We start from the raw sequence: 21,629 nt of genomic DNA, 5'->3' as shown, positions 1-21,629 counted from the left end.
AAGCAGTTTAGGGAGCTGTCGAGTTGGGGGGCTTAACAAAGCCTAAAAGGCACTGGAGCCCTGCCTGGGAAAGGTGCCAAAAAGAAGGTGGGTGTTTTTCAGAAACAATTTGGCATGTTTCAAAATTTGCCTCAAGCAGGCCAGGACTATTCCCAAGAGAGGAGCAAGGGGTGTAGAATTCTCTTCCTCTTTCTTGTCTTCTTTACTTCTATGTTACATGGCCCCAGCAACTAATATAGAATAAGAAAATAGCGTTCCAACTACTACTATAGTATTATAATTCAGGCACACTGGGGGATTAATAGGTTTCTTAATGGGATGGAGGAGAACCTGAGAATTAATGTATAACATTAATTCTATAGGAAAAAATGTGTTTTGAGTTCCAAGCCATTAAACCTGTGGAATACATTTCATTTGTATGCTGTGGACTGCTTGTATTAAAGTCATAGTTTTAAAATCCTGTTCCACGGCATTCAGCCATTCTAGAAAGCTCGATGGTATTTAAAGCATAGAGGACAAAAATCTGTTCTCCATGTGGAGGCTCCAGTATCAGTTTAATCAGATGGTTGGCTGCTAGTCTATCTGCTCTTGATTAAGGGCCCTGGTCATCCACAGCTCTTGAAGGGATCGTGCCAATTCACTTAAAACAGGAGGCCTGTGGGTCAGTGATCGCCTCTCCTACCCTGGGCCTCTAGCTACTGCCTTCTCCTAGGAGAAGTCAGTTGATAGAGGGCTGCTTTGGTTTAGCTGCCGTTCTGCAGGCCTGGGAACATACTGGGCATTTAGTGCCCATTCAGGACTCCTCTGTACCCTGACGAAGGAAATGCCTTTGTAGTGTCCTCTTACTGGCAACCCACAGTTTTCTATAGTCCTGCCTTGTCAGTTAGCCACCTGGCAAGTGCCTCTGGTCTCTCCATGCCCTTCCTCCTGAACCTTAGGTTTTGTGCCACCTGAGGAGCTAATTGACAATTAACTGGCGATGGGAATCACACTAATGCTGGAGAAGGAAGCAACATTAGTCCGTCTCCATGCGGCTGAACCAGGGCCTTACTCTTGTACAGTAGCCGTTCTCCTTCTGACGGAGGTGAGTCAGAAGAGAAATACAGGATGTACAGTATTTCTCAGAAACATTAAAGTGACTCATTCTGTCTAGAGATACCTGTATCTGGTTTGCATTTTCTTCTGCTAGTTCCACATTCCAAAAGACATTTCGGGGGAGGCAAAATAGTGCCAGATTGGGTTGGCTGTAGGTATGAAAATTTCAAGGGCAACAGTAGAAATCACACTAAAATTACAATGCTATCGTATTTAAGTAGAAGACAGATACCAACTGATAAGAATCATTGGGACTTTTTGAGATTCCTGTGCTTTAGAGGCAGTAAACAAGAAACGTATGGACCAGACCACAGCTCAGCTCCAAGCAGAATCAATTGCTCCTTCCTCCATCAATCCAGAGTAATTTGCAGCACTGAATTATAGTTATTATGTAACTACATATTCTGTAACCAATCTCTTCTACTAGATTATGATCTTGATACTTCATTCAATAATTCTTACTGAATTACCAGCATCAATTACAGGTATGAGCACAAAAAGGTACTCAGTTCTGTTCAACAGTACACCTACCGTATGTTAGCTACTCTACTACACATTGAGGGATGAACTAAACATTATCCCTGTCCTCAGGATGCTTAATGTGTAGTGGCACAAGTAGAAATAAAACCAGATTTTAATATAATATGTTAGAAACACACATTAGGTGACACAGGTACACATTGGCGGTGCACTTAGCCCAACCTGGGGATTCAAGAAAGATTGCCTGAAGGAGATGACACATGAACTAACCTTGAAGGCATGCTTAGGATTAGGGAGGGGAAAAAGATGAGAGAAGCCTTCTAGGCAGAGCGAACAATGTAGTCAACGGTATTAACCACCATGAAGTGTGCAAGTAACTAGAAGCAGTCTGAATTGCTAAAGTATACAGTTCCAGGCATGGAGTCGAAAGATGGGGCTTAGACGGTCTGCTAAAGAATTAGAGCTTGGGACTTCCCCAGTGGTCCAGTGGTTAAGACTTTGCCTTCCAATGCAGGAGGTGTGGGTTCGATCCCTGGTCGGGGAACTAAGATCCCACATGCCGTGGGGGGTGCAGCCAAAAACTTAAAAAAAAAAAAAAAGAATTAGAGCTTTATCCTATAGTTGTGGGGAAGCTATTTAAGAATTGAAAGTCATGGATTACTCATTTGTTATTCAGAGTCTACATATGAATTTGATAGAAAATTATCCAGAGATCTCATCTGAAAGATTATAGGTATCAGGAAATCAAATATATTTAGACACACACACACTCACACACACACACACACACTCACACACAATACTGCTTTTTAAAAAGATCAGGAATGTGGTCAGAGATTTATGTATAAGGACATTGATATAGCATTATGTATAAATGGTGAGAAATTAGAAACCATTTAAATGCCCAGTGGTAGGGGAATCATTAAGTGAGCCAAGGTACATCCATAAGGTGGAGAATTATGCTGCTATTAAAAAGTCATATTTTGGCAGAGTGGATAACGACATGGAAAATTCCCATGAAATACAACCTTAACAAAGCAAGACACAAAGCAACAAATATAGCATGATCCCAATTTGAGGAAACACACACGCAAACCCACACACAAAGGAAATCTTAACTCTTAGGGCTAGGTGGTCAGATTACAGGAGATCTTTTCTCCTTATTTTTAATTCTTCTATGTTGCTTTTAAGTTTTCTACTGTGGACATGTATTCTATAAAAATAGCACTAAATATCATTTGAACATCAGTGATATAAATAACAGAAATGGGGAGAAGCGCCCTTTAGACTCACCTTTTCTCATCTTTTCTGAATTTTCTTTCTTTTTTGTTGTTGGTCATATTCACTCAATCCATGAGAGACAAAGATGATTTGGAGAGGCTTTTATGAAGATTATCAGAGTAAATTAAAGGGCTGGAGCATAGAGCTTGTTAGGGATGTTTAAATGAACAAGCACCGTGGGGGAGAAAATCCACAGTGATGGAATATGACCAGTTAGCAACTGGAAGATATTCAATGGGAAGACTGAAGACTAAAGAACAGAAGATTAAGTTGCAACTGGAGGGATTTAGGATAGAGATATTGCAAACACTATTGGTAGTACAAATTGTTAAACCCTGAAGCAAGAAATGATTAGATACTCAGCTATGCGGGGTGATTTTAAGTCTAGATTTATTTAAAGGTAAGGGGATAGATGAAATGGCCTCATGCAATCTATTTCAGCCAACAAAATCCTATCATTTCATGTTTGAACAGGATATAAAGAATGATGGCAGCATCTTTTTAAAGGAAGAATGGACAATTAGAAGTGAATGGGAGCTGGGAGCCATTTATATTTTCATCCCTATCTTCTGCCATGTCCACTGGTAGGAGGCTTGGATATAATCAGGGCACAATCAAGTATTATCTGTTATCAGCATGTAATGATGATAAATGGAGATTTTTTTTGCCATAGTGCAGTGAATAATTTTCCCAAGTTCCTTTTCAGAGTAGTGCTTTACTAGCTCTTAAAATATACCATCCCCAAGGACTTCTGAGTGACAGATCCTGCAAACGGTGAATCTTGGAGCTGGAGCCCTGGGAGGTTGGCTCAGGCCCAGGGACCCATTTAGCTGATGCTGTGTTGTGAAATCACCCTGATTGTGATGCGGAGCTTCTGAGTGCCAAGTCTTATGCACTCAATGACTTGACTCTGAAAAGTTAACAGGAACCCAGGAAGCCTGTTGCAGCACTGTGAGTTATTGCTGTTGTCAGCTAGGGAATTGTTACTGTGAGTTACGGGTCTCTATGCCCCTGACAAAAACACTGAGCCCAAAGGGACTGCTGATCTTTGAGCAGGGGAAAAGGGCAAGTACCCCAAAAGCACTTGAGGATAAGAGCCCTCCTAGGTGTAACGTCAGGAGAAGTGAGAAAGTCCCCCTTACTTCTGAGGGATTTCTGGTAAAGACTAATGGATACCTGAAATCCCTTTAACATGAAAAAGGGCATTCTTTAATTCTACAGTCAGAGCTAAGATTGCCACATAAACACTCTTGGGAGAAGGAATAGGGTGATGGCATAACTCAGCCACAGAGGTGAATGTGTAGGCAGGGGGCTCTACTGACTAAGTACCTGAGATAGAGGCTATACTCTCTCTTCAGTGATGGGGGCTCAACATAGAAGCAGGGAGAGGCACTGGAGGGTCTGATGGACGTATACCCCTTCCAACCTTGGCCCCAGGGCAGCATATCAGAATCTGAGTGCACGTGTTTATGTACGTGGGGGCACCTGTATGAATGCACATGGGTACAGGCTCGTTATATTTAAAGACTGTGAAGAAATATTAACAAACACTTGCTGAGCTCCCAAGTATGCCAGACCCTGTACACATATGCTTTCAGCCAGTCCTTACAAAGTAGTTAGTATTCCCATAGTCAAAAAAACAAGTCGGAGAGAGGAAATTGCTTGTTCAAAGTTTTCAAAAGTAGTGGAGTCTGGAAATAAAACCAGGTTGTGGCCTAGGTTTCCAACTTAGATTTACAACATCTCCAAATGAGATAACAGAATTGCAATCCAGTGTGTGTGTGTGTGTATGTTAAAAGTGTTAATTTGTTCAACATAATCATTTAGAATAGTAGACACTTTTGGTGACTTCTGTCATATCTGTTGTCTTTATCATACCAAGAACCTCAGTAAAATGGAACTGGACTGAAGATCCCTGGACCTCTGAGAGACCCTGTCTCTGCTGCTTTAGAGTAATCACCACCTGGCCAATAAATGATCTCTCTAGAGCACATATCCGATCTTGTCATTCACTTATTTAAGCTCCTTCAGTGGTTTCCAGTTTTGTTCCATTTAAGGGCCAAATTCTTAGCTTTGTCTTTAATAATCTGTCCCCACCTGACCTGCCTGATCATATCTGCTACTTCCCGCTGAAGAGCCCTGCCGACCTTCTGATTGGCTGTTTTCCAAATGTGTCATGTTCTTTAGTAGCTCCATGATCTGACAATTTGGTCCCTCTGCCTGGAATCGCTCTTCCTACTTTTCCATCTGGATAACTGCCACTCCTCTTCTAGAATAGTTGTTTAAGGTGCCAGGATAGAGTAGGCATAGGGATGTGGGATTCAGTTTAAGGGCAGCAATATAAGGTTTAACTACATATAGTGAAAACTACACTTGGGGGCTTCCCGGGGCTTCCCCAGTGGCGCAGTGGTTGAGAATCTGCCTGCTAATGCAGGGGACATGGGTTCGAGCCCTGGTCTGGGAAGATCCCACATGCCGCGGAGCAACTAGGCCCGTGAGCCACAACTACTGAGCCTGCGCGTCTGGAGCCTGTGCTCCGCAACAAGAGGGGCCGCGATAATGAGAGGCCCGCGCACCGCGATGAAGAGTGGCCTCCGCTTGCCACAACTAGAGAAAGCCCTCGCACAGAAACGAAGACCCAACACAGCCAAAAATAAATAAATAAAGAATCCTGGTAAAAAAAGGTGATGATTTAAAAAAAAAAAACACTACACTTGAAAATGTACTAAACCATCCCAAAGTATATTATACAAGGTTTTGTTGATACAACCTTGTACATAAATATGTATGTGAAAAATATGTATCATTAAACACTAGAATCACATTCAGAGCAATACAATAAAATGTGAAAGCTGTGAGAAGTGGGGAACTCAGATCCCATGAGGGAATCACAAATGCATGTCTGTCTTCTCACGATCACCCAAATCTGGGACTCACTGAGTCTTCCTGGTAGCCTGAATTATTAAAATTGTTACTTTGTTTCCTCTCCCTCTCTCCCCACTGTACATACACCCTGTAATGCTATCTCACTATAGCCAAATATTCTGTGAATCTTTTCCTGACTCCCTTAGGCAGTATCAGCCTCAGAGAATTCTATTCATGACTCTACTATAGCACCTGTCAGGTCTTGTCATAATTATTTAAGTATCTGTTCTCCCAAATAGACTGTGAACACCTCCAGAGTATGACCCGGATCATCTCTGTTACTGTATCCATAGCACCTAGGACAGTTCTTACCCAAGATAGGACCAGTGCTTCTCAAAGTATATTCCATGGACCAGCATCAGAATTACCTAGAGCACCTCTTAAAATGCAAAACCATGAAAGAGAAATAACAATTTTAATTTAATTTTTATTTAAGGTTCTGATTCAGCACTTCTTGGGTTGGATCCAGGAATCCCTAATTTTGAGGCACTTCCAGGTGATAATGACACAAATGTAAATGTGGCCTCTTTTCTGATGCCTTCCCCATCTACTTCCCTGTCCCCCATAGACATGACCTCTCCTGTTGCTGTAGGGATGGGAAGGCATTAGAACTGAGATGCAGGGGAGCGTTGCTGGCACTGGAAGGGGACAACTGGCAAGGAGTTGGAAAGATGGCTTGAAGTTTGCTGAGAGGTTTTGCACCCAAGTCTGTGCACTTGCGTTGAGGTTGTTACAAAAGTTGTAAAGCGGCAAGAGTAATCATTTTGGTCGACTCCTCGTGACTCATTCTATCCCTTTTCCATTGAATTGCAGCCAGGTAAGTTGGGAAATTGACCTCAGCTCAAGGGGTAAGTCTGATTGGTCTGAGGATAAACCCATCCCCTTTGCCAGTTATGGTTCAGACACACAAGCTGCCTAAAATTCAGGTAAAGGTTTATTGGAGTCTTTTGGAAAACTTTATCCTTGCTTTTAAGAGATAGACTCTTCCCTTAGTTGTGAATAAAAACAAACATGTGGCTCTGATTGCTGTTGACAAATTTCTTATGACTGTGAGGAGAATCTAGCCTTAGATAGCGGCTGATCTCTGGGTAATAGAGTACAGCGATGGAAAGAATCTGGGTCTTTGGTGACATTTTTTTAAAAAATTGTGGTAAAACACTCAGAACATAAAATTTACCATCTTAACCATTTTTAAGTGTACAGTTCAGTGGCATTAAGTACGTTCATATTATTGTACAATCATCACCACCATCCATCTCCACAACTCTCACATCTTCCTCAACTGAAAATCTGTACCCATTAAAAACTGACTCCCCAACTTTCCCTCCCTCCAGCCCCTGGCAGCCACCGTTCTACTTTCTGTCTCTGTGAATTTGACTACTCTAGAAACATCATATAAGAGGAATCATAAATATTTGTCCTTTTGTGACTGGCTTATTCACTTAGCATAATGTCCTCAAGGTTCATCCATGTCGTAGCATGTGTAAAAATTTCCTTTTTCTTTTAATGCAGAATATTCCATTGTATGTAGGTACCACATTTTGTTTATCCATTCATCTGCCTGTGGACAGTTGGGTTGTTTCCACTTTCTGGCTATTGTGAATAACGTACTTATGAACACAAGTGTACACATATCTGTTTAAGTCCTTGCTTTCAATTCTTTTGGGTATACACCCAGAAGTGGAATTACTGGATCATTCTATGTTTAATTTTTTGAGGTGCTGCTATACTGTTTTCCACAGCAACTGCAACATTTTACGTTCCCACCAGCAATGCACAATGTTTCCAGTTTCTCCACATCCTTGCCAATGCTGGTCATTTTGTGTTTTGTTACTGTTGCTGTTTTTTCTTTTTAATAATAGTCATCCTAATGGATGTGGAATGGTATCTCACTGTGGTTTTGATTTACATTTCCCTAATGACTAGTGATGTTGAGCACTTTTTCATGTGCTTATTAGCCATTTATATATCTTCTTTGGATAAATGTTTATCCAAGTCCTTTGCCTTAATCAGGTGTTTGGTTTTTTATTATTGAGTTGTACCTGATGACACTTTTAAACTGCTGAATCAACCAACTCTGAAGCCTGCTCTGACTTTGTACTCCCAGTTATATAATCTAGTAAACTACCTGTGGTAGACAGAATAATGGCCCATCAAAGATATCCATGCTCCAATCCCTGAAATCTGTGAATATGTTCCCTTACATGGCAAAAGGTACTTTGCAGATGTGATTAAGTTAAGGATCTTAAAATGGGAAGATTATCATGGATTATCAGGGTGAGCCCAATGTAATCACAAGGGTCCTTATGAGAGGGAGGCAGCAAGGTCAGAGCCAGAGAAGGAGATATAACAATGGAAGCAAAGGTCAGAGTGATGTGGGACCATGAGCCAAGGAATGTGGGCTGCCTCTAGAAGCTGAAAAAAGGAAGGAATGGATTTTGCCCTAGATCCTCCACAAGAAATGCAGCTCTGCCAACACCTTGATTTTAGTTTTGTAAGACCCATTTCAGACTTCTGATCTCCAGAACTGTAAGATAATAAATTTGTGTTGTTTTAAGCCTCTAAGTTTGCGGTAATTAGTTACAGCAGCAATGGGAAACCGATACACTACCTTATGTTTAAGTCAGAGCAGGCTTCAGGGTTGGTTGATTTGGCAGTTTAAAAGTGTCACTAAGTATATCTCAACAATAAGAAAACAAACCACCTGATCAGAAAAGAGGCAAAGTTGTTCTATTATTTACAACCAAGAGCATCTTAGTTGATACACCAAGTAAACATACAGTAAAATAGCCAAGTCCAGACTCACTGAATTCTAACTACCTAGCAACCATGTTTAGGGAGTTTGATAATGGGCAGTCATTGCATGACAGGGGACTGATTAGGAAAAGAAATTCTGATGTACATTATGGTTAGAGAAAACTGAAATCACACTCAAGTGTTTGATTAATGAATGAATAAGGTTATTTTTGTTTAATTTGATTACTGGTGTTTATAATTTCCTCCCTGGTTTAATGATTCCGTGGTACTGACCTGTAGGGCTGTGTATTCCTCACAGACTCTGGCTTGGCATGTGGGTTTGATGGTGAATATGCATAGGAGTTGATTGTTGCCCCAGAGGCTTGTCTTATAAACTCAGACTCTTTTGCAAACTCTATCTTGCCTCTCCCTCCGGGACCTTTTCCTTCCCTGTTATTTGTTGTTAAATCACTAGGCTGAGCTAAGTACCCAGACAACAGATCTTTTTCAGCAGGTCCCAGAGGAAAGAGACCTAGTCCACTCGCCTTGGACCCCAAGTCCCCAAATCACTAATGAAGCATACAGTGTGTAAGTTCCCTAGGCCCAGGTCCTGATTCCAACTTGAATGGGCAGAAGTTATTGCCTTAAAGCAAATAAACCAAAACCAAAACCAAAACCAAAAAACCAAATAGGCTTGTTTCCCTTCCTTTCCTGATGTCTAGAGTTCATGTTAATACTGGGTTTCCTGTCTTCACTCTCAGATGAGAGTATGGGGAATTACAGAGCAGTGCTGAATAGATCATTAAAGACCCTGCAGATTACTTTTAAGGGAGAAGACCACTTTCTGGAAAACATATAAGCGATCCTTGTGCCTAGAAGTGAAGCTGTTTCCTGTAATAAAATTTTCCATTAATCAGCTATCTGTCTCCCTATGATCTCCAAACAACTGAAGATATAATCATTTTTCTTTCTAGGCTAGCTAATGATCTAAGTTGGGGATTCTTCAGACACCTGGCTTTTCCCCAGTCTCCTCATGCTGCTGGATTTGGGGACTTTTCATAGCACGTCAGCAGCCCCACTAGAACTAAAATATCATCTTTGACAACTGTCATTCAAATTTCAAGAATCATAAGAAATTGGGTATTTCTGTGAAAATAGGTCTCCAATGAACTGCTTGACTCCAAGCTTCAAGGCTCAAGAGGTAAACTAGCTTGTGCAGGTAGATCTGCCACGTCTCATGTCCTTCACAAATTAACTTCAGGTGCAGAACTTAACTTTCAGCTTGTGCTTTAGAGGAAGATAGGCTTGGGTCCAAGTCTTGGCTCTCTCCCAGTACTGGCTGGAGATCATTTTGAGGTTTGTTTAACCACTCCAAACCTCAGTTGCATTATCCGTGAGATGGGGATAATAGTATTTACCTCACAGGGCTGTTGTGAGCGTTAAAGGGGATCACATGTGTACAAATGCTTAGTAAATGTTAAGGGAACTGGAAAATGTTTGTTGAGGCTATTTGGGGGCCGAGCTCCTGCCCTGTGATTCTCTAGACTTAGCTGATAAAATCATAATTCCTGACTGGAACCTTACAATAAACTCTTGATAAACATCTCTGAAATTGCAGCTTAAATTCTACAAAGAGAGAGCACAAATCTTGCTCTATGGTATTTCACCATCTCATTTTTTGTTGTTGTTGTTCTGCTAATTGTGACTTAAGATAGATTATTTTAAGGAGCAAGCAGCTTCTCTGCAGCAAAGTAAATATTACATCTAACAGGTATCAGGTTACTATTTAATGTAGGGAATCACTAATCCCACTGCCCAATTTAGTCAAACAGACATTCCATTCCAATTGTGTCACCTCTCAGCCAGTGATCCCCAAGGGCTAACTTGACCTGGCTGGCTGAACGGGTGGCCCTTTCTTCTCCCACCACTCCATGCATTGTGTCATATCGCCTTCTTCTCATGGGAATATTAAGCCTCAAGGGGAATATGAATCTGTCCCTGCTTGAACTATAGACTATAGAAAGTAAGGTCAAGGTCTGTTCCATTCCACTTCCAGGGTGGTACATTGGTATCAGTTTCCTAATCTAAAAGAGGTATGTGGGGTCATCTAAATGATCAACACAACCTCTAAGGGTACCTAATGTACACCTCAGAAATGGCATTGAGTGGAAAAGGAATTGGCCTTATCATCACTCAATAGGAGGGTACAATGGACCTTAAATCAATATTAGATCTCAGCACCTGTGCCTTTCTAGTGTCACTTCTCAACTCGGTAGTTAGAAAGGAATACATATACACATATGCGGTTCAGGTGAATCAAAAGAATAGCAAAGAGGACTTCCCTGGTGGCGCAATGGTTAAGAATCCGCCTGACAATGCAGGGGACCCGGGTTCGAGCCCTGCTCCGGGAAGATCCCACATGCCGCAGAGCAACTAAGCCCGTGTGCCACAACTACTGAGCCTGCGCTCTAGAGCCCACTAGCCACAACTACTGAGCCCACGTGCCGCAACTACTGAAGCCCGTGTGCCTAGAGCCCGTGCTCCACAACAAGAGAAGCCACCACAACGAGAAGCCCATGCACTGCAACAAAGAGTAGCCCCCACTAGCCGCAACTAGAGAAAGCCCGCGCACAGCAACGAAGACCCAAAGCAGCCAAATAAATAAATAAAATAAATTTTAAAAAAAGAATAGCAAAGAGAGAAACCCACAAAACCCTCCTATTTGGGATATTGTTTTGGCTGTTTGTAACAGAAACCCAAGTTGACAATGGCTTAAACAAATAAAAGTGTATTTCTCACATTACAGTCTGGAGGTAGGCAGTGCAGGCTGCACGTCTGCATGGCAATTCTGCTGCATGAGGTTTCCAGGTATCCAGACTCCTTCCATCCTGTGGCTCACCAATCCTAGGGTATTTCCCTTGTCCACCTGGCTCACAATGGCTCTCCACGATGTCCAAGAACCAATTAGCAGGATGAAGCAAGTAGGAGAAGGAGGAGATGCCCTCTTCCTTTAAGAGTTTGAACAGAAGGCTCTTCGTCTCTCTTCTAGCTGCATCCCATTGGCAGTAGCTTAATCACATGCCCACAACTAGCAGCAAGTAAGCCTGGGGAATGTACTCTTAAGCTTAGTGGCCACATGCCCAACTAATAATCCTTTACCTTTGGAAGAAAGGGAGAATGGACATAATGGAACAATGAACAGTCTAAAAATTGTTCATGTAGTTTTTAGGAGAAAAGTATCAACCTGCTTGCCTTCTGACCATAAACACACCTAGATAACATTTATAACCACTGAGGCAGGTCTTCATGAGACTCTTCCAGTTGTGAAAGCCTTGAAATCCTTTCACAGTGTTTGGTAAGTAGCTACTGCTCTAGGACCTCCACTCACCTCCCTGGCTGGCCCATCCCCTCCTGCCCTGCACTATACTCCCCGTGATCCAGCAACTAAAGGGTTAAAGCCTAGCTCAGCAAGGGGCTCCAGGGCTAAGCCATTATTCATGCTAATTGGTTACCCAAGACTAATACAAGTGTTAACCTATTTTGACTCTCAACCCTGCACTAAAGACCAAGGGATGCTCCAGCAGGAAGTTAACTCAGGATTTTTCAGTTGCTTGATCATGCACAACAGAGACCTGGTACTAGCAAACATCCCACAAACCTGGTTTTGGCTCACACTGTGTCTTGGTTTCTCTGTTTCTAAAATGTGAGAGGCTCCCTTTGTAATTAAGTCAGGAAGTTGGCAAGGAAAGGAAACAGTGATGTCATTAATCAGATACAAAGATGTAACAATTAGAACTGACATTCTGACCCTAGTCAAAGGAAAATTTAAGGGAGACCATTCCAAAAAGGGGACCGGAGGTTTAAAAAGACAAGGTCTGGGCTAGTGCTGGCAAAACGAAGAGACAGTCTCCTGCATGAAAATATAATGAAAAAGAGAGTAAGGCTAGATGGAGTCTCTAAGCAACAATACTGGTATAAAGACAGAATTATAAATGAGCATATTCCCCTCATCCAGGCAGGGAGAGGCTGCTGATTGGCCTCCTCTCGGTTATTTCCCAGAGGAACACCAAACACGCAGTATGTGTGGAGACTCAAAATAACGTCATAAAGCTAATCACGCCCCAGTGCGCACTTTGCCCCATCAATATTCCGTCTGCCTTCACATTCCCAAGGAAACAACAAGAAAACCAGGCTCAGGCAAGTTCCTTCACCTCCCTGAGCCTTCACTTTCATCTGTAAAGCAAGGATAATTCTCTCTACCTTTCATGGTTGTTGTGAGGTTTAAGTGAGAAAATGCCCATATGTATCCCGTGGCCCTGGTAAATGGTAGGTGCTCAGAAATTTTCAGTCTCCTCTTCCTCAGTTCCTGGGTGTTTCTAGGTCACTGGTTATTACTAAGAATAAGAATTTAAGCCCAGCACAGACCTCCTAACTGACTTTTCATTCCTAGTCTTTCTAAAAGGCAGCATTAAAATTAGCAGTGTCTGCCCTATAAATCCCAACCCTGGATCTGCCATCTCTGCTCCTTCCCGAGGACTGCAGAGCTCTGTAGACAACCACACCAGCAGGCCCATTGGTGCCGCATGATCTTCAAGTTCACCTGAATCCTCAGCATGGAACCACTCTTGGATCTGTCCCTCCTTCTCAGCAGTCTTTCATTCTCCATACACTTTCAGCCTTTGTTAGTCTCTGCCTCACTGCCAGCCTCTCTTCATCACGGACCATCTGTTTTGAGTCACTAAGAAAGCAGATACTGCCTACAAGTTCATCCGTATCTGCACTCCTCCTTTATCTCTTTCCATTCTGATTTTGCAGAAGAGGAGTCCTGCCTCCTGCCCAAACTTAATCATCCCACCTCTGCATGGATTCCATCCTCTTTACACTCTGAAGACCATGCCCTATCTGTTATTCCTTCCCTCTCTTGTATTTTCAGCCACTCCCTCTCTACTAGTTCCTTCTCATCAGCATTTTAAACATGTTGAAATATCTACTATCATTTAAAAATTGAGACACAATTGTCAAATAACATTATATTAGTTTCAGGTGTACAACATAATGATTTGATATTTGTATATATTGTGAAATGATCACCACAATAATTCTAGTTGACACCCATCACAATACATGCAGAATTTTTTTTCTTCTAATGAGAACTTTTAAGATCTACTCTCTTAGTAACTTTCAAATAATATGACTATTATTTAACTATAGTCACCATGCTGTACATTACACCCCCAGGACTTATAACTGGAAGTTTGTACCTTTTGATTCCTTTCACCCATTTGACCCACCCCTGACTCTGGCAGCCACCGATCTGTTCTCTGTATCCATGAGCTCAACCTGTGGTTTTTTTGTTTGTTTTTGTTTGTTTGTTTGGTTTTTTTTTTTAGATTCCACATAGTGAGATCATATAGTATTTGTCTTTCTCTGACTTATTTCACTTAGCATAATGGACCTTGAGTCATCACAAATGACAAGATTTCCTTCTTTTCTACTATATTTTTTAAAAACTTCACAATTGACATTTTGCTCTGCTCTAGCCCTGGCCTTTTCTTTTCTTTACAGATACTACATCCCTCAGTCATTTTCTCCTGTGCTCCCAGTATTCCACTTTCCAAAGTCACCAATGGCTTCCTTGTGCTTGATCCAAAGGACAATTTTATTTTTTCATTTATTTATTTATTCATTCTTTCTCTGCCTTGTGATAAAGAAAACGAATAGAAAAGTAGATGCTATTATTATCCTCATTTTATGGATGAGGGTATTAAGGCTTGGGAAAGTTAAGAAACTTACCTAGGATCTAGTGGGTATCCAAGGTAACACCAGGATTTGAACCTAGGTCTATCTCCTGGTTTTCCTATACCTCACATAATACTGTTTCTCAGTCTCTTTTGCAGGTTCCTCTTCGTCAATGGAGTGTCCTAGACTCCAATCCTCATACCTTGGTATCTATCTGTACCCACTCTCTTAGTGATCTATTTCAGTCTCATGACTGTAAATATTGTGGTGCATTATCTACAAAGATAGCCAATAATTCCTTCCATTATTGTATGTGCACATTTTTCCTCCTATGAGAAAGTGAAATCGATCTCTCCTCCTCCTTGAATCTGGGCTGGCCTTGTAACTTGATCTGACCCACACAAAGGGTGAAATTAGAATGTGACAATTCTTGGCCTATAAGAGACCTAGTAGCTTCTGCCAGCTGCCATGTATGAAGCTTATGCTACTTGAGTAAACGATGAGGTACCACGTGGGGAGAGAAAGGCCACATGGAAGAGAACTAAGGTGCCCCAGATGACAGCAGCAAGGCCCCAGACATAGATGTACCAGCTGCAGCTGAGCTCCCAGATAATTGCAGCCCATGTGAGTCATGAGAAACCCACGGAATCACGAGGAATAATAATTCATCATCGCTTTAAGCTACTAAATTTTGGGATGTCTTTAAACATGGCAATAGATAACAGAACAAATGCCATCAACATGCTGATGACTCCTAAATTTGTATCTCCAGCTCTAACCTCTTTCCCCTGAACTTGAGATTCATGTATCTAAGTGTTCTCTGGATGGCTAAGAAGCATCTTACAGGTCTAACGCAGACTTTTTCTTTTCTCTTTTTTTTTGGTAATAGCTTTAATGAGATATAATTCATATACCATACAATCCACTCATTTAAAGTGTACAATTCAATAGTTTTTAGAATATTCATGGTGATGTAGCACAGACCTTTGATTCCAATGTTAACACCCCAAACACCCTACCTTCTTTCTTATTGATCTCAATGAGTGTTTTTAATCCCCAAGCTTAGGAATCATCATGGGCTCCTCTCTTTACCTCTTACTCCTCATGAGACCCATCAGCAAGTTCTGACAGCTTTATCTTTAATAATATCACAAATCTAACTGCCTCCTTTCACTTCCACCGCTTCCATCCTAGTCAAGCCATCTCTTCTTGCCAGCCCTATTGTAATAGCCTCCTAACTGGTCTCCCTAACTCCCCTCCCAACTGGTCATCCACTCATATGACCCTCAGTCATCTAAAATAGGAGCTCCTCTGCTCCTTCCCGGAAAAAGTCACTTTTTATGGCCTTACTCTGATTTTTATTTTCTGTCTGGCACCTATTACTACTTGATATTATATTTTACATTTAGTTGTCTATGCATTTGTTGTTCGTTTCCCCTACAGTGGCAGCTATGTAAATGCTCTTCTCAAATTTTCTTCAAGAGAACCTCTTGTAGGAAGTATAATTGGCAGCCCCAGCTTACATCCCTCTGGACACAACATTGCATTGGCACCAAATCCACACTTCTCCCAGGCTGCTTCTAGCCAGTGATTGAGTATGACAGGTATCCTAGAGCTGGCCCGGTCCTGAGGGATGCAGAACTCCTCTATTGTGTAACTTTGGCTTCGCGATTCTCCATTGACCGGGCTAAAACTTTCTCAGAATGGCGCTACAGTCTGAGAGTCATTCTACCCAAGCCTCCTTTCCCTCTCTCTTTCTACAAAGGTAAAACCTGCATTAAGGTCTCAAGACTCTCCCTGATTACTCCTGCTCCCTCCTTTTTAGCCCTCATAGGCATTTCCACCAATAAATATCTTATACATCTAAACCCACCTTGGCATCTGCTCTTTGAAAGACCCAAACTGACCCACCTATCATGTGCCTCAGTGAAGGATCATGGAGATACTGATAGGACCACTGAACCAACAGAGGCCTGGAAGTTGGACAAGGCTACTGAAGGTAGGGACCTTAATGTCTAGAGGCAATGGTGTAATAAGGCAGTAGCAGTGGATGCTATTTCATGTCAAAAAGGTAAATGGAACCACTTGCATGCCATACATACCAGGCCAGAAACCAGATCAGACCAGCCATCCTGCAGCAAACACCAGCAGAGACAAGCAGAGAGGGATGGCACTGAGCATTGGCTATCCATCTTCCAGTTTCTAAGAGGATATGTAAACTTTCTTCTATACCACCTATATTCCACCGGGGTGGGAGCTCCTGAACAAGATTAGACCAGTTACAGTAATAAAGAAGCCGTATTTTTAGTACACCTATGTGTAGTATATAAATCATTCACCACACAGAGGAGAGGATTAACATCTTTAGTTTTAACTAAACCATTCCAACCCTCTTTCTGGTCTTTGGGTCAACTATCAAGCCAGTGAATTGAAACAGAGGAGTTGAAAGATCTGACTTTAGTTCCCTCTTTGCTTTTTACTAGATTTATGGGCCAGGAAAACTTACTAGCCTCTCAAAGCTTGTTTCTTTATCCATAAAATAGGATAATCTATTTCCAGTGCAGATCACATGATTATGGTGAGGACAAATCACATATTTAAAAACCCATATGTGAACTTATTTTGTTAATTTTGTAAAATATTATACAAATATAAGGTTGCTTACAAAGATCCATTACCGCCTGAAAACGCTGATCCATTCTTCAGACTGCTTTTTTTGTTCTGTGTACCTTTTATATAATGATGCCCTCTGCTGTTCTCTTGTATATCTTTACTTCAGACCATACAAGAGACATGGTGTAAATCATCATTCTATCCAAGACTCTTATAGTGGGAATGATACATGAAGATCAGCTAGTTTCATTTTAAAGAAGAGAGCAAACCAATGACATAATGGTGAAGTGGCTACAATTAGTCAAACCAGAACCAGAACCCAGGCTTCTAGACTCCAAGTTCAGGGCTCTTTAGTCAGAATGGCAATATAGAAGTACAAAAACACCATAGAGTTTGAATTGAATGCCCAAATAGACTTTATTATTTTGCCCCAACACTTTTTCTTCCTCCTAAATTCATTAGCAACATCGAAAGAATTATTGGTGGCATCTACCCAGTCACCCAAGACAGAAACCTCAAAGTCAGTTTTTCATTCTGTCCTCTCCTTTACCTACCACATAAAATATGTTATGTAGTTTCATTAATTCTACCTTCTAAAGGTATTTCAACCCTCTTCTGTGTTTGGACTGCCTTCGTTTAAGCCTTCATCTTTTTACCGTGTGTTATTTCAATAGCCTCCCAAGTGTTTTAGCAGTCTACAGTTTTGCTTACCTTTCATTCATTCGTTACAATTCTTGCTTAAATCCTTACAATATTGCAGGAAGTATACTAGATGTGGAGCATTAAAAGAGAAGCAAACATAGTCTGTGGTCTCAGGGAATTCAAAATCTAGTAGAGAGAGATAAATATGTAAACAAATGTGGAATTCTGGTTCCTTCAAAATATCAACAAAACAACCCATTGATGAGACAAAGCTGAGTTTATTCTCTCCATGTAAGGGGGAGCACTAGCTCAGCAGAGACTTTAGTAGCATCTATAAATGGTGAGGGTGAAGTCAGGATATTTATGAGATTATGAAGTCTTGTTTAATGTGGGTCTTTCAATGGGGAGGGGACTTGGTTATGATTAGGTAAGGATCACAATGCAATAGTTTAAGGTTGGTGGACCTAGCAGGTGAAGATTTTGAGGAGACGGGTTCAAAGAGTTTTGGGGTGTAAACTGTTGGTTGATGATTTCTGTTGAGGAGTTGATGATTTTCTCGGTAAGTTCCTGGGATGTACAATAAAGTTTATTTGCAACTTTCACCTTTCCAGGCAAGAATTTCCTGGAATAGTAAAGTTATGCTGATGAAGGCAGTAGAATAGTAAAGGCAAGTGATGTAGACCACAAACTGTGTGGTGGTAGATGGTTTCACTTCTAAAGAAGTATGACAAAGCATTATAGATACATGTATGGGATACTAAGGGAGCATGGAGAAGGGAGTGCTCAATGAACCCTGGAGTCAGAGTGGGGAAGAATCAGGAAAGGTTTTACAGACTTTAACTATCTCTTAAAAGGTGAATAATATTCTATTTATGGATATACCACAATTTGTAAATCTATTCATCAGTTGATAGACATTTGGGTTGTTTCCACTTTTTGGCTACTATGAATAACGCCGCTAGAAACATTCATGTACACATTGTTTTGGTGAACATGTATTTTCATTTATCTTGGGTATATACCTAGGAGTGGGATTGCTGGGTCATGTGATAACTCTGTTTAACTTTTTGAGGAACTACCAAACTGTTTTTCAAAGAGGCTGCACCATTTTTAATTTATACCAGCAACGTATGAGTGTTCAAATTTCTCCTCATCCTTGCCAACATTAGGTATTTTCCATGGTTTTTTAAAATTCTAGCCATCCTAGTCGTATAAATTGGTATCTCAGTGTAGTTTTGTATTTCTCTCCTAGCTAGTGATGTTACTGGGAAACATCTTTTCATGTGCTTCTTGGCCATTTTTATATCTTCTTTGGAGAAATATCTTTTCAAATCCTTTGGCCATTGTGTTTTTAATTGTATTATCTGTCTTTTAATTGTTGTGTTGTAAAAGTTGATTACTCTGGATGTTTGCCTGGTTTGAAAATATTTTTTCCCATATTGTGGGTTGTCTTTTCACTTACTTAATGGTATCTTTTGAAACACAAAAGTTTAAATTTTTTTATTGAGGCGAAAGTCACATAACATAAAATTAACCATTTTAAAGTGAACATAGTTCAATGACATTTAGTGCATTTAAAATGTGCAACCACCACCTTTATCTAGTTCCAAAACATTTTCATTACCACCCCCAAAATAACCCCTGTACCTATTAAGCAGTTGTTCTCCATTCCTCATCCCCCCTCGCCACTGGCAACCAGCAATCTATGTTCTGTCTCTATGGATTTACCTGTTCTATTTCATATAAATGGAATCATGCAATATGTGACCTTTTGTGTCTGGCTTCTTTTCACTTTCTATAACGTGTTCGAGGTTCTTCCACGTTGTAGCATGTATCAGTCCTTCATTCCTTTAGATGGCTTAATAAATTGGGGAATGTGTGTCCTCCAACTTTGTTCTTCTTTTTCAAGATTATTTTGGCTATTTGGAGCCCCTTGCAATTCCATATTAATTTGAAGATTTGCTTTTCCATTTCTACAAAAAAAAAAAAGGCCATTGAAATTTTGACAGATTCCATTGGACCTGTAGATTATTTTGGGTAGTATTGCCATCTTAACAATATTGTCTCCTAATCCATACAAATGAGATATCTTTCCATTTTGTCAGGTCTTCTTCAATATCTTCCAGCAATGTTTTGTAGTTTTTGGTGTACAAGTCTTTTACCTCCTTGGTTAAATTTGTTCCTAAGTATTTTATTCTTTTGGATGTTATTGTAAATAGACTTGTTTTTCCTAGCTTCCTTTTTAGATTTTTCATTGCTGGTGTGTAGAAACTCGACTAATTTTTTGTTTGCTGTTTTTATACCCTGTATCTTTGGTGAATATGTTTATTGCCTCTAGTAGGTTGTGTGTGTATGTGTGTGTGTGTGTGTGTATTCTTTTGAATGTTATAGATATATAAAACATAATATATATTAATGTCATCTGCAATAGAGATACTTTTACTTTTTTCTTTCCAATTTGGATGCCTTTTATTGCCTAATTGATCCGACTAAAACTTTTAGTATATTCAACATTTTAAATAGCAGTAGTGAAAGCAGCTATCCTTGTATTGTTTCTGAACATAGGGAAATATTTTCAGTCTTTCATCACTGAGTATGGTCCTTACTGTGGGTTTTTCATAAATGGTCATTATCATGCTAAGGAAGTTCCCTTCTATTCTTATTGTGTTGAAAGTTTTTATCAAGAGAAGGTGGTTGGATTCCATCAATTACTTTTTCTGCCTTAATTAAAATCATGTGATTTTATTTCTCTCTTCTGTTAATGAGATGTATTACATTGACTAGTTTTCTTATGTAAACCACCCTTGCATTCCTGGAATAAATCTCACTTATTCTGGTCCTTTTAATATGCAGATAGATTTGGTTTGCAAGTATTTTGTTGAGAATGCTTGAATCTATATTCATATGGCATATTTGTGTGTAGTTCTCTTGTGATGCCTTTGCCTGGCTTGGATATCAGGGGAAAACTGTCCTCAAAGAATGAATTCGGAAGTGTTCCCACTTCTTCTATTTTTTGGAAGAGTTTGAGAAGGATTGGTGTTCATTCTATTTTAACTGTTTGGTAGAATTCACCAGTGAAGCCATCTAGTCCTTTTCTTTGTTGAGACATTTTAAAAAAATTACTGATTCAATCTTTCTAATTGTTATAGATCTGTACAGATTTTCCATTTATTCTTGAGTCAGTTTGGTAATTTGATTCTAAGAATTTGTCCATTTTATCTAGGTTATCTAATTTGTTGGCATATAAAGGTTTTAAATTTTGATTAAGTCCAATTTTTCATTTTCTTTTGTCACTTATGCTTTTATCATATCTACAAAACCATTGCCTAACTCAAGGTAATGAAGATTTATTCCTATGTTTTCTTCTAAGACTTTTATAATTTTAGCTCCTACATTTAGGTCTATGATCCATTTTGAGTTAATGTTCGTTTATGGTGTGAGATAAGGGTTGAAGTTCATTTACTTCTGCATATGGATATCCAATTGCTCCTGCACCAGATTTGAAACCAATAAGATTTTGACATCCATCAGCCTTGTGTCCGTCAGTCCCCCAGACTTCGTGTAGACTTTAGCATTAGGATGAGGGCATTGCAGGGAGTTTTATTTTGGTGTCAGGTTGAAGGAGCAGGAAGTACAGCATTCTGAGAAGGCCTTGCTTTTTGGGCAATTCAGAACAAGGCAGGACATATTGACATCTCCCTCAGACCTCGGCCCTAAATGAGAGTGAAGAAGGCTGACACTTGTCTTCATGGCAGGCATTTCGAATGCTTATAAAGCTCTCCAGCTGCCTGACACTTATCTAACATGCAACCCATGGGTTGGGTTGAAGCTTTGGCTGCTCGTGGCCCCAAGCACAAATCTTTGTGTTCTTTCCCTCCTCATTCTCTCAGGACTCTCCTCTCTGTTTCCCAAAGTGGCTGCAAGTAACCTGGGAGATCAACTAAGATTCTATTGGTGGTGGTAGTAGTAGTAGCAGCAGCAGCAGAGAATAAGAAGAGATGGGGAGAAATAAAGAAGATGGACTTGGCAGGAGGTGAAGAGGAGGGAGGAATAGGGAAACTAGAAAGTAGCTAGGAATGAGCAAGAAGGGCATCCAGAAATCCAGCAGTGAGGCCTTA

At 40.5% G+C, this 21,629-nt stretch overlaps 1 protein-coding gene across 2 annotated transcripts in view; it reads left to right on the top strand.

Moving 5' to 3' along the window:
• DCX (doublecortin) overlaps positions 1-21,629 on the top strand; it is a 364,207-nt gene that overhangs the window by 186,245 nt on the left and 156,333 nt on the right. Inside the window, exon 4 of one of the 2 annotated variants that reach the window (XM_082447683.1) lies at positions 6,595-6,629. The exons of the other annotated variant lie outside the window; for it this stretch is intronic. The gene's annotated coding sequence lies outside the window, so the exon portion shown is untranslated. The remainder of the gene's footprint in view (positions 1-6,594; positions 6,630-21,629) is intronic. 2 annotated transcript variants of the gene reach the window in all.

The sequence above is a fragment of the Balaenoptera physalus genome, assembly GCF_965194825.1.
Source record: "Balaenoptera physalus genome assembly, chromosome: X".
NCBI lineage: Eukaryota > Metazoa > Chordata > Mammalia > Artiodactyla > Balaenopteridae > Balaenoptera > Balaenoptera physalus.
This window is presented reverse-complemented; position numbering and strand designations above follow the sequence as displayed.